Source organism: Alosa sapidissima, chromosome 23 (assembly GCF_018492685.1).
Source record: "Alosa sapidissima isolate fAloSap1 chromosome 23, fAloSap1.pri, whole genome shotgun sequence".
Classification (NCBI taxonomy): Eukaryota; Metazoa; Chordata; class Actinopteri; order Clupeiformes; family Clupeidae; genus Alosa; species Alosa sapidissima.
The window spans coordinates 9,607,476-9,622,546 of NC_055979.1; positions in this window are offsets into that span (position 1 = coordinate 9,607,476).

A 15,071-nucleotide genomic window follows, 5' to 3' on the forward strand; every position below is an offset into this window, starting at 1 on the left:
CACACGCTCATGACAAACGTGTGATGAAGCCCCCGCCATCTGCTTCTCCACCGCCTCCTCACAGCGTCTGTGTGTATTTGTGTGTGTGTGTGTGTGTGTGTGTGTGTGTGTGTGTGTGTGTGTGTGTATGTGTGTGTGTGTGTGTGTATGTGTGAGTATGTGTGTGGTCCTGACTCCCACAGTTTTAACGGGAACTCACTGGACCACTTCTCCCCTGTGCCTCAGACGCAAGAGATGTGACTCAGAGTCAGAATCAGCTTAATTAATGAAGCATGCACACACACACAAGGAAATGAGTTTCTGCTCATAGTCTAGCCCATGTCTCACACAGTGTCTGTGTGTATTAGGCTATATGTTTCATATTTGTATACTGTATATTGTAGTGTTCCTATGGTTTAGCTGGTAATGTGAGTTATGAGTTTAGTTCCCAGTGAGAATCGGATGAGTAATGTGTAAATAGATGTCCGGTATTTGTTGTGGTCCATCGTATTGCTTTTGGCAATGCTATGGTATAGTGAAGATGATAACTCTTTAAGTCAGCTGGAAAAGTAGTTATACAATTGGACAATTAGCAAAATAAAAGACAGACACTACACAAATATAATATGCAGATTAAAAAAAAAAAAAAAACAGATAATATACAAAGAATACAGTGATTGAGTGCTTGTATGTGCATACAAAGGGCAATAGAGAATGGCTGTTCAAACAGCAACACAGTGGACAATGACTGGCCCAGGTGGTTTGGGATGGGCAGCCGTCCACCCATCCCTCCACACCTGGCCCTGCTGGCGCTGGTAGAGGAGAGTCCAGCCAAAGCAGATTTATTTATGGACGTAGCTCTCCCCGGGCGGCCCCTTCTGAGATGAGAGGGCTCTGAGAAGGCCTTGGCCCGAGTGAGCTGGGCCGGGCCGGACCTCATGACTGGCCCCAGCTGGGCTCAGCTGTTTCTCATGTGGTGCCAGGCTAAAGATAGCCGCCAGTTCTGGAACCGAACAGGCCTCAGTCAAGCCTGGAAGCCGCTCGACCTGACCCGGTTCAAATCAGATCAAGACCTCGGAGCTGCCGGACCCGAACAATATCAAGGCCTTGATGCCCCCTGACCCGAACCAGATCACAGTTTTGGAGCCTACAGTGAGAGATTTGCCATTGGTATATATATATAGCAACGAATGTAACATATATTCCTCTGTATAACTATTCATTCCATTATGAAAACAGGTGCACACACACACATACACACACAAACATACACAATGCCAAGTCCAATAAGCTCATTAGCAAAGTTAAATGGCATATTCATGTCCATTAATCCATGAAGCATGCCCACACACATAAATGAGCTACTTTTACGGTTGCATACATTCATGTTTCCAATTATGTACAGCTTGTCACCACTGCATTTCAGCATCTGGCCAGTATTTATGTATAGATTTACTTAAATTCAAGTGTCATTGTCATTAGACAGATATGCACTGTGTCTGTGTGTCTGTGTGTGTGTGTGTGTGTGTGTGTGTGTGTGCGCGCGCACACAAGTTCTTACATAAACAACAAAATACAGCTAACCCAAAGTGAAAATTTGTGTCCAAGACATTTTTTTGTAATTGCTGATGCACAATTTCTGAAAATAGTGTCCTCTTTGTCACACAAAACATATAGACAATTTGTGATTTGCCATTGCAACAAAGAGTATACAATACAAGAAGTATCTGCGTGTGTATATGTGCATGACGCATACAGTAAACATACATTTTGTTTTAGCTCAATTGCTAGCACACTGGACTTTCAATCCGAGGGGCTACAAGTTGCAGGCGATTGCAGGGCTGAGCTCAATGACACGAAGGGTGGCTTTCCTACCCGCAATAACGTCACATAATAATAATGCCATAAGCCTTTACACAATTACATAATACCAGGCATTTTGGGTGCGTATTGGCAATGGGGTCAAAGATCATGGTCACATGGGGTCACTCTGACTGGTTGACAGGAACATCTATGTCATAGAAAGGTCACCTATGCCATGCCATTCAAGAGCCTAGCTGGCAAATGGTATGTTTAAGCTGGGTTAATACATATTGGTGGGTTATAAAAAGGTTTTTCGTTGCCAAGGTGTCACACAAGAAACATTTCATGATGAGTAAAAGCAAAGAGCACTCCCAAGACCTTAGCAACGTTACTGTTGCAAAACATATCAATGGAACTGGTTACAGATGCATTCCAGTAAGCAGTATTGGAACCATTATCTGCAAGTGGAAGGGACATCACTGCATCATCAACCGTCCATGCACAGGATCTCCTCACAAGATTTCTGACCAGGAAGTCAAAAGGATAGTCAGAAGAGCCAAGAGCCAAGGACCACTCAGAGAAAGCTCCAGAAAGACTTGGAGGCAGCAGGTACAATTGTTACAGAGAAAATCATAGGTAATGCACTCCACCGCCATGGCGTCTATGCACGCTCACCCCGCATGACTCTATTACTGAAGAAAAACATGTTGAAGTTTGTTAAAAGTTTGCTACACAACATTTGGACAAGCCTATGAAATACTGAGAGAATTTATTATGGTCAGGCGAGAGCTAAATTGAACTTTTTGGATGTCATACAACATATTTGGAGGAGAAATGGCACTGTGCATCACACTAAAAATACCCTACCAACAGTGAGGTTTGGAGGTGGAAGCATCATGGTGTGGGGCTGTTTTTCATCTCATGGTACTGGCAGACTTCATACAGTTGAAGGAATGATGAATGGAGTAATTTTTTTCCGGGAGAATCTTGCCATCCACCAGGATCATGAGGATGAGATGTGGGTCGACCTTCCAGCAGGACAACGATCCAAAGCATTCAGCAAAGGAAACTCTCAGTTGGTTTCAGTGAAAGGAAATCAAGGCCCTGACTTAAATCCAATTGAACAGTTTTGGAAGTTACCTAATGATCAGGATTCACAAGAGGGACCCTTGGAACATTCAATATTAAAAGACTATCTGTTGAAAAGAATGGGCCAAAATCACACCTGAATACTGCGACTGATTAGTTTTGTCATACAGGAAATGCCTTGAAGCTGTCATTAGAAATAAAGGCTTTTCCACAAAGTATTTACTGTAAGGAATTTCAGGCGTGTTCAATACTTTTTTCCTGTGTCAGTCCACTTTATTACACACAACTCTACTTACGGACTTTACTGTAATAATGTTTGGATTTTTTTGTATATGGGTGGATTATGTGAGTTACGGTAATACTAATGTCTGGTAACAATTTCATGTAAATAGCCTGATTGTAAGTATACTTACTGAAAAAAATGTTGGCGTGTGTGTGTGTTGAAATAAATAAATACAGTACATAAATGTACTGACACATACAGTAAATATATGCAATTGTGTGTATGAGTGTGTGTGTGTGTGTATGTGTGTGTGTGTGTGTGTGTGTGTGTGTGTGTGTGTGTTGCAATAAATAAATACAGTAAATGCCATTGTGTGTGTGTGTGTGTGTGTGTGTGTGTGTGTGTATTGTGTTTTGATGTGTGCTGTGCTGGTTTCCTGTGCCCTGGGTGAACCCAAAGAACACCATGTGAAGTGTTCAGTTTAAGCTGCTGTGTGCATGTGCACTCTTTGACATTTGTGAGGATTAAGGCTGACCAGAGTGTGGGCCTGTTCTAAACCTGTGGAGGAGATGAGTCACTGGGCCTCGTGTCCCTTGACCTTTACCTTCATCAATCAGTAAACGCACGCTGCCTCACAATACAGGCCTTCACTACTACGATCTCTTTCTTTCTTTCTGTCTTTCTTTCTCTCCCTCTTTTTGCCTTATGTTTTTTTCTTTCTTTCTTTTTTCTTTCCATTTTACTTTGTCTCCCTTTCTCTCTTTTCATCTTGTTTTCTTTCTTTCTTTCTTTCTTTTTCTCTCTCTCTCTCTCTTTCTCTCTGTGCTGTGTTTGGCGTGGTGCCGGCGGGCCGTGTAGTTGGCCCTTCACTCATGCTTCTGCCTCGTCTTGGGCTCTGCTGACAGGCACGTAACAGGGTGTGTGTCACCCTCGGCAACGATAACAAATCAAGTCAAGGAGCCCCGCTGCCACCTAAATCAGTCTCGCCCAATCACTATTCACCTCGGCCGCTGGCGTCCGTGCCAGGCTAACACTTTCGAGCAGTCATCAAACAGATGTCTGGTCCAGTCGTTGTATCTGGGCAGAGAAATGATTCCACATCATAAATCCCTCAGGCTGTCCCAACACTGTGTGTGTGAGTGTGTGTGTGTTAGTGAGAGTGTGTGTGTGTGTGTGTGTGTGTGTGTGTGTGTGGAGGCTACTTTATTTCAGGTGTCTGCCCACTGGGGGGAAAGGTGAAGGCTACTCCTGCTGGGCCATGAGATTTTGCCTTTGCATATGATTAACATTTACGAAAGCCTTCGGTGTGTTTAATGTATGTGGAGAAACAAGAACGAGAAAACACAGGCAATCTCCTGACATCAAATGTGAGTGTGTGTGTGTGTGTGTGTGTGTGTGTGTGTGTGTGTGTGTGTGTGCATGTACGTATGTGTAGGTGTGTGTGTGTGTGTGTGTGTGTGTGTGTGTGCATGTACGTATGTGTAGGTGTGTGTGTGTGTAGGTGTGTGTGTGTGTGTGTGTGTGTGTGTGTGTGTGTGTATGTGTATGTGTAGGTGTGTGTGTGTGTGTGTGTGTGTGTGTGTGTGTGTGTGTGTGTGTGTGTGTGTGTAGAGGTTTTCTCTCCCAGCTGTAGTGGTCAGAGTGATCCCTCACTTTTCTCTCTCTCTATTCCTCACTCACCCTATTTCTCAGTCTTCCTGTTTCACTTCCCATCCCTGTTTTTTCACTACTTTGTCTAAAAAATGTCAAAAAGAAGGAATCGTTGAATGAAATAAAAGGATCAAAGGCTAAAACATAAACATAAACTAGCACTTTTTGAAGAGTGGGATGGCTTCATCAGGGGTGTGTTTCCCAAAACCATAGTTGCTAACCTGTTAGCAATGTTGTTGGCAATGGGAAATTGCATTGCAACCAACAAAGTTGCTAACTTAGTTAGCAACTATGGTTTTGGGAAACGCGCCCCAGTTTGAGGTTGTATCTCTCCACTTATGACGTGCTGATACAGATTTGGCTGCTCCTGGTCCAGTTTGTTTAACTTCTCCTAAGATGTATTTAAGAACTCACTTTCCCTCTTCTCTTCTCCCTCTCTCTCTCTATCCCTCTCTCCCCCCCCTCTATCACTCTCTCCCCCTGCCCTCGGCCCACCCTGTCCAGGTTTGGACCGAGTGAGGTGTAATTACACATCTCCCGACGAGCAGCAAATTAAAAAACACACGAGTCAGAGGTGCCCCCTCGTCCCCCCCGACAACATCAGCACTGCCTCTGGGTCTGCAGGGGTAATTGAATTTGCTGAGAGCAGGTGGACAGCAGAGAGGGAACAGAGAGAGAAGAGAGAGAGAGAGAGAGAGAGATGGAGAGAGATGGAGAGAAAGAAAGAGGAAGAGGGTGGGAGAAAGAGGAGATAGATACGGAGAGACAGGGAGGAAAAGATAGGGGTAGATGGAGGGAGAGAGATGGAGAGAGGTTGAAAGAGGAGTGGAGAGAGATAAACAGGAGAGAGTGATGGAGGATGAAAGAAAGAGAAAGGGAGATAAGGGAGATAAAGAACGAAAAAAGAGAAAGGATGATAGAAATTTCTGAGCTGAAACTCTGCTGTGGCTGAGGAGAAGAGAGCACAGCGGTCACAGCGCAGGGCATTTCCTGTCTGTCTTTCTTACCGTAACTCTCTCCCTCTCTTTCTCTCCAACTCTATTTCCCTCTCTTTCTCTCTCTCTCTCTGACTTCCTCCCCTTCACTCTCCTCTCACTCATTCTTTCACAATCCCTTTCTCTTCTGCTTGTTATTCACCTGCATCTTCCTCTCGTCTTTCTCTCTGCATCCCTCTCTTTTGTCTTTACCCTAACCAACCAGGGTGTCTGAGGTGTCCTCATTAGACAGTTAAAGTGCAGCCTGCATTGCCTCTACTATGGACAGTGTGTGTGTCTGTGTGTGTGTGTGTGTGTGTGTGTGTGTGTGTGTCACAGTGTGTAGAGGTATCTGTGCATCAGAGGTAAGTGTTTGTGTGTGTGTGTGTCTGTGTGTGTAGAGGTATCTGTGCATCAGAGGTCAGTGTTTGGGTGTGTGTGTCTGTGTGTGTGGGTCTGTGTGTGGTATCTGTGCATCAGAGGTCAGTGTTTGTGTGTGTGTGTTTGTGTGTGTGTGGAGGATGGATGTGCGTGAGTCTATGGTTAGTGTCTGTAAGCAGCTTTCAAAGTATATCTGTGTTTGTGTCTCTATGGCAATCATTTGTGGGTCTTTCCATGTGAACTCTATGTCTTTGGTCATTGTTTGTGTATGTCTGAAACTGTGTGTGTGTGTTAATGTGTTTTTGCAGTCAGTATTGCCAGTAGTCTCTCTCTCTGTGTGTGTGTGTGTGTGTGTGTGTGTGTGTGTGTGTGTGTGTGTGTGTGTGTGTGTGTGTGTGCATGTGCATGTGTGTGTGCGTCGTTGTGTGCGTGTGTGCGTCATTGTGGGCGTGTTAGTCTTTGTGGGCGTGTGTGTCTGTGTGTGTGTGTGTGTGTGTGTGTGTGTGTGTGTGTGTGTGTGTGTGTGTGTGTGCGTGTGTGTCTGTGGTCAGTATTGTTTGTGAGTGTACTGAGAGCTGTTCCAGAGGAATGCCCCTGATAGGAAGGATCAGGGGCTGCTAGATGTCTGGACTTCTCAAAAGTTTCTCAAAGACACTGAAGGGCGTGAGTAGGGGGATGCTAGGGCAATGTGTGTGTGTGTGTGTGTGTGTGTGTGTGTGTGTGTGTGTGTGTGTGTACATGTGTACGCATGTGTGTGTGTGTGTGTGTGTGTGTGTGTGTGTGTGTATTAGTGAATTTGCAGAGTTTTTGTGTGTGCTAATGTGTGTGTGTGTGTGTGTTTGAGTGATCTGAGAGCGAGAGCCTCTATCAAGGCAAGGCAGCTGCTTCCCATTTTAAGCGTCTAGTGGAAGGGTGGACTCTGATTACAAGCCAAAGTCTTGGCTCTTGGTCTGTGGGGTAAAGAGGGGGAGAGAGAGAGAGAGAGAGAGAGACTGGACTTATGGCTGAATGCAGTCATTATTTTCCTGTCATTACTCAACATCAGGAGAGCTCTACATTTCGCATAAGCATAACATATGCATTAGCATAACTTAAATGCCAGCTTCTGTAACATTTTACTGTGAATGTGTATGTCGATGATAATGTAAACTGACACATTCGTACAGGTGTTGGACATATATACCAATACATGTGATATCTAACTGTCAGTTGCAGTTGAGAAAAGCTAATTTCATAAAGTAAAAAAATAATAATGTTTCAGTAGTTCAAAGCAGGGAATGACTTCAAGGTGCGGTTATCTGAGGCTGAACGGGTCTTTGAAATGTACTTTGATGTTGAATCACAAAATTATTGACTGCACTATTACTTGGACCCTTTGATCAAGAGCTTGTTCATTTGTCTCCATTTTAAACCGATGTATTGCCTACAGTAGCCACTAGGTGGCAAACTACACTCATAGATGTGATTGGAGAGAGCATAGCGAGCTCATTCTCATCCACTAGAGGGAAATGTTACAGCGTTCACGGCACTTTGGTTTGGTGGTGAACATAGATGCAGCCTTCTTCTATTATTCATACCTCTGATTCTGTCAATAAGAGAAAAAGCCTTCGTTTTTGTTTTTCCATCTGAGTTGTATAAATGTTTAAGAATTCCCTAAGGCTGACAAAGCCATAGAGTTATTATTGGGGACTTTCTCCTTCGCATTACCAAGTAACCCCCTGCCTGTTACGGATGCATCTGAAAAGAGGATTTGATAATGGATGTTCTTTTAAAAAGCGTCATTTTTATTTCATATGTGTGTGTTTACAACCCGCGGCAGCATCAATAGTTGATGCCGCCGAACGAACGAAACTGCTCCTGCAAAGCGCTGTTCCCCTAATGGTATTTTGTGCCACTCGTCAGCGAGCGTCACATTCCATTTGGCGAGCTCCCGTCTGTGCCTGTCACGAGAGAGAGGGGCTGTGAAAGTCTGCCCAGGGTGGGAGAGTTTGCAGCCCCGCGCCTAATTTAGCTGCGGCTGCCGGTGGGGTTGGTGGTGGTGGTGGTGGAGGAGGAGGTGAGGGGGATAGAAGGTGATGGCATTTGTGACAGGTTGCATGCTGGGAAGGAGGAGGACTGGATGGATGGGTGGATTGATTGGCAGAGGTGAGCGGAAGAGAGAAATGATAGAGAAATCATAAAAGCTATCATTAGAAGAACAGCAGCTCCCGATGAGCGTCAGCTGGTGTGTTTGTGTTAGTGTGTGTGTGTTAGTGTGTGTGTGTGTGTGTGCGTGTGTGTGTGTGCGTGTGTGTTGTGTGATACAGCTGGCTGTGTTGTGTGCTCAGGAGAAGGAAACAGTGTGGAGACCTGTGTGTGTGTGTGTGTGTGTGTGTGTGTGATACATTGAGCTGGGTGTGTTGTGTGCTCAGGAGAAGGAAACAGTGTGGAGACCTGTGTGTGTGTGTGTTTATGATACATTGAGCTGGGTGTGTTGTGTGCTCAGGAGAAGGAAACAGTGTGGAGACCTGTGTGTGTGTGTGTGTGTGTGTGTGTCTGTCTGTGTGTGTGTCTCTCTCTCTCTCTCTCTCTGTGTGTGTGTGTCGGAGAGGTTTGGTGGTGGTATTTGAGAAGCACCATTGACTGACTGCTCTGACGTGTCTATGTAGTGCTCTCCTTCTCTCGCTCTCTCCTCCTCTCTCTTTCTCATTATCTGTTTCTCTCTTTCTCTCCCTCTATCCCCCTCTCTTTCTCATTATCTCTTTCTCCTTCATCTATCTCTCTCACTCTCTCTCTCCCTCCATCTCTCTCTCTCCGTCTCGTGTGTTCTCTTCTCTGGTGGGCATTACTGGTGCTTGGATTAGAGACTGAGTGCTTGGCACAGCGTGGTAATTGCTAAGGAGTGCTTGGGAGGAGGCAAAAGTTCACTGCTGGGAAAGAAAAACACCAAAGTAACTGAGATAAACAGTCTCTCTCTCTCTCTCCTTCTCTCACTCTGCCAGTCTCTCTCTCCCTCTATCACTGTCGACCCTCTCTCTCTCTCTCTCTCTCTCTATCTTTCCTGCATGTCTAAGTACTCATTCAATAACCAACTTTAAACCTTTACATTACATTTATTAATTTACCAGACTCTCTCTCTCTCTCCCTCTCTTTACCTTTCCATCTGAATACTTGTGCAATATCCAACTTAAACCCCTCTCTCCCTCTCTCTCTCTCTCTCTCTGTCTGTGAATGACTCACACTGTCCTATGTCTACCAGTTCTTCTCGAGTTTCTCCTTCAGGTCCAGCAGAAAGGGGAGGGGTGGATTGACAAGGACAGATATGATGGCGTGTCACTCCCTCGCTTGCTCGCTTAGGGATGAGTGTGTGTGTGTGTCTGTGTGTGTGTGTGTGTGTGTGTGTGTGTGTGTGTGTGTGTGTGTGTGTGTGTGTGTGTGTGTGTGTGTGTGTGTGTGAGGTCCTCAGAAGGGTGTGCCCCTCTCGGAGGATCGGTGAAGAGACAATCCTTCATGATGTTCCACAAACCTCAGGGGCCCTGGGTGGCAGTAAGGGTTACACAGTGTGTGTGTGTGTGTGTGTGTGTGTGTGTGTGGTGTGTGTGTGTCAGGCATGCTGATTCATGGCTCTGTCAGGAGAGAGAGAGGAGAGAAAGAGAGTGATAGAGAGAAAGAGAGTGAGAGAGAAGAGCAGGGGGCTGGAGAGATGGACAGATAGAGGAGAAAGTTAAAGGAAGAGTGTAGATGACTGGGAGTGATAAAAGCGTGAGAAGGGAGATGGAGAGATGTAGAGAAAAAGAGAAAGAGTGAGAGAGAAAGGGGGATCCAGAGAGAGGCCTGGGAGGCCCATCCATCCAGTCCTCCTAGGGCTGGCCGAGACCACCCCACACACACACACACAAACACACACACCCACCCACACACACACACACACACACACCCACCCACACACACCCACACACACACACACACACACACACACAGACACACACAGACACACACACACACACACACACACACACACACCCACACACACCCACACACACACAGACACACACACACACACACACACACACACACACAGGGTCAGCCGAGACAGACTGTAGCTGAGCTCAGGGCACTGTAATGGGGAAAGGAGCTGTCTGCAGACACCCTGGAGGATTGACCACACACCACTTCGCTTACAGAGGAAAGCTAGAGCCACCACACACACACACACACACACACACACACACACACACGGATATGCTCACACTAACATACACACACAAACACACACATATACACAGGGATGGGCAGTATTTCTAATACATGTATTTAAAATACGTATTTCAAATACAAAATACTATTTTGTAATTTGTATTTTATTGAGATGATGAAAATGCCTCAGTATTTTGTATCAAAATACTTCAGTGTTGTGTATTTTTGTATTTTCAAAATACTGTAAAATACTTTCTGTGAAACACTGTGAAGACATCTATCTAACTATCTATAAAGCACAAAATCTCTGTCTCTGTCTGTCTGTGGCACCCTCACATGGTCAAGCCCCTCTGCTCCAGGAGAGCGTTTATTTTCCTTTGCTGGACTGATTAACAGGCCCCATAGGCGTCGTCTGAACGCAACACTGTTTGAGAAGTTAGTTGTGCTTAAAGGCATCAGCTGAGGAGACACGACTAGCTTAGGTTACACACACTCCTTTGCTCACACAAGGACAGCACAAGGACTTGAGTTCACAAGCTTAGATCGCAACACATGAGTTTGCTATTTTCCTTTCTTTTTTCTATTTTACAGTTACAGTTCTCTGACCTGGGAAATATTTCAGTGCTCTGGTAACTTGACAAGATACCTCAAACAAGGATATTTCGAATTTTGTACATTTTAAATAAGAAATTATTAATAATGTCAGAATTATTGGCTTCTAATGGGCTTAACTGATAGGATGGTATTGATGTGACAACCTGATTTTATTATTGATAGGGGTTGTGCACACACCAGTTTCAGGTGTATACAAATTATTCAACTGTAACTCACCATAGAAATGGTGTTAAATAACTTAGTTAGGTTAAAATGCTACCTAAATAAGTCATCCATTTGGATTGTTTGTCTTTGAGTTACTGTCACAGATTCATAATGGGCAATCTATTACACCAACAGAGTAAATACTGTCAGTATACTTAAGAAAGTGTTCCATGAGTTACCGAACATTTCTCAGGGCTACTTTAATAGGGGAGATGGAATCGCCCTTTAGTGAGCGCAACACGGCACAGGTCTTAAAGGAGAATTCCGGTGTGATATTGACCTAAAGTGTATTGAAACATGATACCGAGTGTGAACGTATGTCTCATAGCCCATCTCGGCTTGTCCCCTGCACTCCAAAATCTGGCGCTAATTCAGTGGAAATGCATGGATTCCAGTTGCTGCTACTGGAAGAAACTGGAATCCATGCATTTCCACTGAATTATTTTTGGAATCTGATCCCTTATCATACCTGTTCATTCTTACTCGTTGCTCGACTTATCGTGACTAAATTCAAGATGGCTGCAAACATTAAACTTCGTGAAGATACTGTCTGTATAAATCGTCTTGTAAGTAAACTACCAGTGCTTTTTCAAAGTTCTCAATGTCTCGTTTTAAATGTCAGGGCCCTCGGAAGTCTACCAATGAAGTGTGGAGATACATTGAGCCTCGTAAATGGGTGTAAAACAGTGATTTATTTGCATGGCTAGCCCGATGCCGAAGCACCACTACTGAAAAAGCTGTTGGTAGCATCGGCTAACTAGCGCCAGATTTTGGAGTGCAGGGGACAAGTCGAGATGGGCTATGAGACATACGTTCACACTCGGTATCATGTTTCAATACACTTTAGGTCAATATCACACCGGAATTCTCCTTTAACCTGCTTTATCCAGAGGGAGACATTTTTGGATGCAGTGACAAAAAGCCTATCATGGCCTGGCTGGGAAGTGTGACAGTTGTGGAGTCGGCATTCATAGCCTGTCGCTGCAAAACAGTACATCTCCAAACTCAAATACAGTAGACTAACAGTCAATAAAAGTGGACTGTCAGAGCAGCACAAAATACTAAAAGCCATGCCGAGTGTCCTGTTCGCTCTTAAACTTTCTATCACATTTGGTGCCTCTACCTAGCCACTTCGTAAATGTGTTAATTAGTTCTGTACTTAAGTAAGTAAGAACAGTTTGAGCGATCACATAGCCTACGTTCAATGTTGCAATATTATCAGTAGGCCCTATGTGCAATTGACTTTTGAGCAGGATCTTACAAGAACATTTTGAAATGAATGGAAAGACACAGTGATGATGAGATTTTGCACTCAACTGTAGCCTAGGCCTGCTAGTGGTGAGTCTGTTTATTTATGACTATAGTCTATTTACTTGTATTGTAGCCTATGCAACTATTCTATTAAACGCTATGTGCTAGTCTATTAAACACTATAGGCTATGACCGCTATGGTCTTGCACTATTTTCTCCCATGATTATATAGTTTCAGTTATCCAAAAGGCTTGAAGGATGCTCTTTATTATATGGCAATTTTGGAAAAATAACTGATAAAAGTTATAAAAGTTAGCATACAGTATCTCATCTGTTGATTGATTATGGAAGGAGTCTCTTGCTTTCAGATGTTTTTCCAGGTAGTGTACAAGCGAAGAGATAGACGAAAAAGGCTTTTAGAAAGAAGTATTTTGTAGTATTTTGAAAATACAAAAATACAGTATTTTATTTTGATACATTTTTTGGCTGCTGTATTTTGTAGCTTATTTTGATACATTTTTAAGGTGGGTATTTGGTATTTTATTTGGAAATACATTTTGATGTATTTGTAACCATCCCTGCATACACACATACACACACACACATGTGGATGTGCTCACACTAGCACACACACACACACCATATCGGCACTGCCACCTACAACAACAACAACAACACAAACACACAAATGCAAACACACACACACACAAGTTCACTTGGAGAGGACAGTCACTCACTGCCACCACACAGACACACATACACATATAAACACACACACACACACACTCACACACACCCACACACACACATATACAGACACACACACACACAGACTTCACCTGGAGAACCAATACACCATATGTCTGTCTGTCTGCTCTGTTCTCTGATATGCCTTTACACCACCAGAGATGACTGTGAAACTGATGGTGTGAAACAGGTGCCTTGCTCTCCCCATTTCCTGTTATCATAAGGACTGTCCCTCTAACCACATCCATAATACAATTTCATCACACACAGCTTTTCTCAAGGGCTCGCAGATGGAGAAAAATAGTTTTAAACAGTGCAGACGGCCAAGAGGAGATTGTGTGTGTGTGTGTGTGTGTGTGTGTGTGTGTGTGTGTGTGTATGTGTGTGTGTGTGTGTATGTGTGTGTGTGTGTGTGCCGAGAGGAGGGTCTGCTCTGGAGGCCTGGTGAAAGGTCTTGCCATTTCTGTCCTGACAGGCGGACTTCAGTAAGGAAGTGAAAAAGGTTCAGCCCGCCGGCACAACCTGCTGCCAAAATGTCAGCCGTCTACTGCCCCGATCCCTTGAGGGACTGGCCCACCTGACCGCAGGTGACTCTGGCCCACAGATCTAGCCACACCAGTCCCAGCTTTGTACCAAATATGGACCATGTTCAGCCCAGACTCAAACACACACACACACACACACACACACACACACACACACACACACTTATACGCGCACACTCACACATACACACACACACACTTTCTCTCTAACACACACACACACACACACACACACACACACACACACTGCGCCCAGACCCAGTGTGTATCAGGGCTCCCCATGGTCTCTCCTCACATAATTTTTTTTTTCTTTCTGCGGGCTCCTTTGGCTTTGGCTCCTGCAGCTCTGTGGTGCTTTGCACCTCTCAGAACACTCATGGGGAGAAGGCGTCCAGCACAGGGCCCATCAGAACATGACCTTAGGGTCGGGTCAACGCTCCACCAGGGGACCCCTCTACAGAATAAACACCATCACACCCGCGACATGAGTGTGTGTGTTAGTGTATATGTGTGTGTGTGTGGGAGGGGGGGGGGGGTGGGGGGTGTATGTTTGTGAGAGTGTGTGTGTGTTCTGGTAGTGATGAACTACTCAACGCGAGGGGTCGCGTTTGATGACATGTCTCCTGCGATCACATTAGCCAGAGTGGAATGCCTTGGAGATGATCAGACACACAGACGCTGTCAGCGGTGGGTTTGTTGTCTGCGGCCGTCAGCTCAAACTCTCTCTGGACCCTGTGTGTACTGTAAGTGTGTGTGCATGTGTGTGTGTGTGTGTGTGTGTGTGTGCATTTATGTATATGTATATGCATGTGAGTATGTGTGTGTTGCAGAACTGCTCTAAGGAGTGTCTCTCCCTTGAAGTGCTAGGCTAAGCTAGGCTCACCCTGGATTTGTATGTTTGTTTTCTGATGAGCTATTGCATTATGCATGGTGTGACCTGAACCCCCCTCCCTCTCCCCCTCCAAACACACACACACACACACACACACACACACACACACACACACACACACACACACACACACCCCAGATGAGCATCCATCCAGTGCCCTGGCATCCCGTCTGAGCGGCAGGTCCTCGTGGTCGCCCTTGGCGATGGCGATGCGCTCCAGTGCCTTTTCCCGTGGGGACGGTGGGCTCTGTGTGATGTCAGCGGTCGCCGCTCAGCTGCCTCCAGCGACGGTCTCCGGAGATTTCTGTGGAGGTCGCCTCTTCATGATCTCTACTCAATCTCCTGCAAACCCAACAGCAAACACACACACACACACACACACACACACACACACACACACACACACATAGGCTCACAAAAAAACAGTACCCTACAGCTGTCTATACATCCAACATAGTCTGTTTGTTTAATTACCTCATCAGAAAAACAGTCCACACACACAACAGTTATAATTAACACAATAATATGTTACATAGACACAC